Source organism: Scylla paramamosain, chromosome 29 (genome assembly GCF_035594125.1).
Source record: "Scylla paramamosain isolate STU-SP2022 chromosome 29, ASM3559412v1, whole genome shotgun sequence".
Taxonomy (NCBI): domain Eukaryota; kingdom Metazoa; phylum Arthropoda; class Malacostraca; order Decapoda; family Portunidae; genus Scylla; species Scylla paramamosain.
Window position 1 is genome coordinate 9,116,880 of NC_087179.1, and position 3,213 is coordinate 9,120,092.

The 3,213-nt window shown below is 42.6% G+C and overlaps 1 long non-coding RNA gene across 1 annotated transcript in view; it reads right to left on the bottom strand.

The window, feature by feature from the left end:
* Positions 1-2,999, bottom strand: part of LOC135115783 (uncharacterized) — an 8,081-nt gene extending 5,082 nt beyond the window's left edge. Inside the window, exon 1 of the long non-coding RNA XR_010276059.1 lies at positions 2,353-2,999. This is a non-coding gene — a long non-coding RNA (uncharacterized LOC135115783). The remainder of the gene's footprint in view (positions 1-2,352) is intronic.
* Between the last annotated feature and the right edge of the window lie 214 nt (positions 3,000-3,213).

The following is a 3,213-nucleotide window of genomic DNA, read 5'->3' on the forward strand; positions in this document are numbered from 1 at the left end:
CCATGCCAGACATTATCACCTCTGTTATGCGCTCACCACACAGAGACGGGTCTCTGACACGGAAGCAGTAGTCAAATCATGGAAAATCAGTAAAATACCTCCTCAGGTACCCCCAACTGGCAGAGGCAAAACGTCAGAGGCACTTCCGCTTCGGGGGATCCTGAGGAGGGATTGGAGCGATAAGACAAGATATAGATATGAGATTATGATCGGAGGAGCCCAACGGAGAAGAGAGGGTAACAGCATAAGCAGAAGGATTAGAAGTTAAGAACTGGTTGGTTAATCAGCGTAATAATGCTGGTGGTGGTTGTCATCCTCCTCATCCTCTTCCTCCTTCTCCAGCTACTCTTAAAGGATCTAAGACGAATGAGTAACCACCAATTGAGGCTATGATTCTCTCTCTCTCTCTCTCTCTCTCTCTCTCTCTCTCTCTCTCTCTCTCTCTCTCTCTCTCTCTCTCTCTCTCTCTGCTTGTTAGTGCTGAAAATATCTAGCCGTATGTGTGTGTGTGTGTGTGTGTGTGTGTGTGTGTGTGTCACTTAATTTCCGAAAGACAGAGTTACGTTTTAATTGAGTGAGTGAGAGAGAGAGAGAGGTAGAGGTAGACAGAGTGAGTGAGTGAGTGAGTGAGTGATTGGGAGCGGTAGACAACCCTTGCTAATCGCGTCACAGGTATGCTCATCAGGTGAACTCAATTAACCCCGCCACCTGGAGCACGGCCGCCTCACCTGTGCCAGAACATCATTTGCTCTCTTTTAAATGATAAATAAATAAGTAAATAAATAAATAAATGGATGGATACTTCTACTTATTGTTATTTTTCGTAATAGTGGTGGTAGTAGTAGTAGTAGTAGTAGTAGTAGTAGTAGTAGTAGTAGTAGTATAAGGGAAATGAGAAAAAAGTGAATAAACGAGAGAGAGAGAGAGAGAGAGAGAGAGAGAGAGAGAAGGAAAAGAGGAGGAGGAAAGGAGGAGGGAGGAAATAAGACACTAAAGAAGAGGAGGAGGAGGAGGACGAGAAGGAGTGGGAGATATAATAGAAGAAAAGAACAGCGAAGAAAAGAAAAGTGAGAAATTCAAACCAATTTTGAAATGAACAGAAGGGAGGAAGGAAGGAAATAAACAGAGAGGAGGAGAAGAAAGGGGATAAGAAGGAGAAGCAGGAGAAACAGGAGGAGGAAGAAGAGGAAGAGAGAGAAGAGTTCCAACACCAGACATTTCAACTACTCAAAGGGAACATTCTCTCTCTCTCTCTCTCTCTCTCTCTCTCTCTCTCTCTCTCTCTCTCTCTCTCTCTCAGACTTTCCCGTTAGAGAAGGAGAAGCCTAACATTAACCTAACATCAACTAGCCGCAGGAGGTCAGCCCACCCTGGAGCACCTGGAGCCCCCTTAGGACTCTAACCTAACCTAACCCAATAGGAAGTGGAAGGTCCAGGGAGTGGTTTGTCCACCTCCTCTTGCTCATCCTCACAGGGTGCTGGTGCCACACACCAGGGTGATGGCAACACACCGTGCCATCTTAAGAGATGAACACCCGAGACTGATCAGTCAGTGTGACGTCACCATGCGTGGCCATAAAACAAACCCCCACACACGTGTTGTGCACTGAGTGTTCATCACCATAGACGCATCATTTTGTTGCTCCATGAGGAGCCGCTATTGCTAACATCTAATTACCTAATTACCGCGAAAACTTTAACAAAGCAAGGAAAAGTTAGTTGTAGTAGTAGTAGTAGTAGTAGCAATAGTAGCAGTAGCAGTAGCAATAGTAGTAGTAGTAGTAGCAGTAGCAGTAGTAATAGTAGTGGTAGCAGTAGTAGTAGCAGTAGTAACAACAGTATCAATAACTACCAAATTGCCTCAAAAACTCTAACAAGGCAATGACAAGTCAATAGTAGTACTAGTAGTAGTAGTACTAGTAGTAGTAGTAATAGTAGCAGTAGTAGTAGTAGTGACAACAGTATTAATAACTACCTAATGAGAAGTCAGTAGTAGTAGTAGTAGTAGTAGTAGTAGTAGTAGTAGTAGTAGTAGTAAAAATAATTAAAATAATTAAAATAATTAAGTAATTACCGCACAAAAATAAAAGTAGTAGTAGTAGTAGTAGTAGTGGTACTGACACCAGCATCAATAAGTACCTAATTGCCTCAAGAACTCTAACAAGGCAATGACAAGTCGGTAGTAGTAGTAGTAGTAGTAGTAGTAATAGTAGTAGTAGTAGTAGTAGTAAAAATAATTAAAATAATTAAAATAATTAAGTAATTACCGCACAAAAACATTTCAACACCAATAAATGCCAACCCTAATTAACCACGACTAATACAACAACACATTTCTGTACAAACACTCACCACACACTTCACAGTCCTCACCAAAACACCTCAGCTAAACTTTTCCCCACGACATGCGTGGCACAGGACGCAGGAGCTGCGCCGTGCATACCCTCTCTCTCAGGCTGCCGTGGGGTAACTGACTCGTGACTGATGGATTGGTTCTCTTCTCTCAGGTTTGCAGTTTTTAACATAGATAGTAGACTGTTGATTTCTGGTGTGATCATTGTACGCCTTTTTACTGTTTAATTATTATGTTTGATTATTATAATAGGATTCTCTTATGACGAGATGTTAATTTTGTTTGCTTTTTTGTTTCTTGTCCCGTTAGAAACACTGGTAGATACGCTAAGCTGTAGCACATTAATGTGAACTGCGTAGCTCACGACACTCACACCAAGAGTATTATTGCCAAGGTGTTCCCGCGCTGCCTCTTCAAGTATGTTTCTTTAGCCCCGTGTCGTGTTCCCGGCTGTTCCCTTGTCCGCTCTTTGCTTACAAAACAAAAAGCCTGACTGTTGTGAACACTTTACAAGGTCTACTTCATCAGTATGTCTGTCCAAGTCTTCAACCATGTTGAGGTGTACATCAAACCGCCTTTGTCTGTACGCACAACGGGAGCCAAGAACTCCACACCGGCATAAAACAAACACTTCAGGAGGAAGCGCGGGAACACCTTGGCAGTAATCCTCTTGCTATGAGTGAGCAGCGCAGTTTACAGTATTCCGCTACCAGTAGTATTAGCAGTAGTAGTAGTAGTACTAGTAATAATAGTAGTAGTAGTAGTAGTAGTAGTAGTAGTAGTAGTAGTAGTAGTAGTAGTAGTAGTAGGATAGGATACATGCAAGGTCCATCCACGAACTCGTCACCGGCAACATGCGA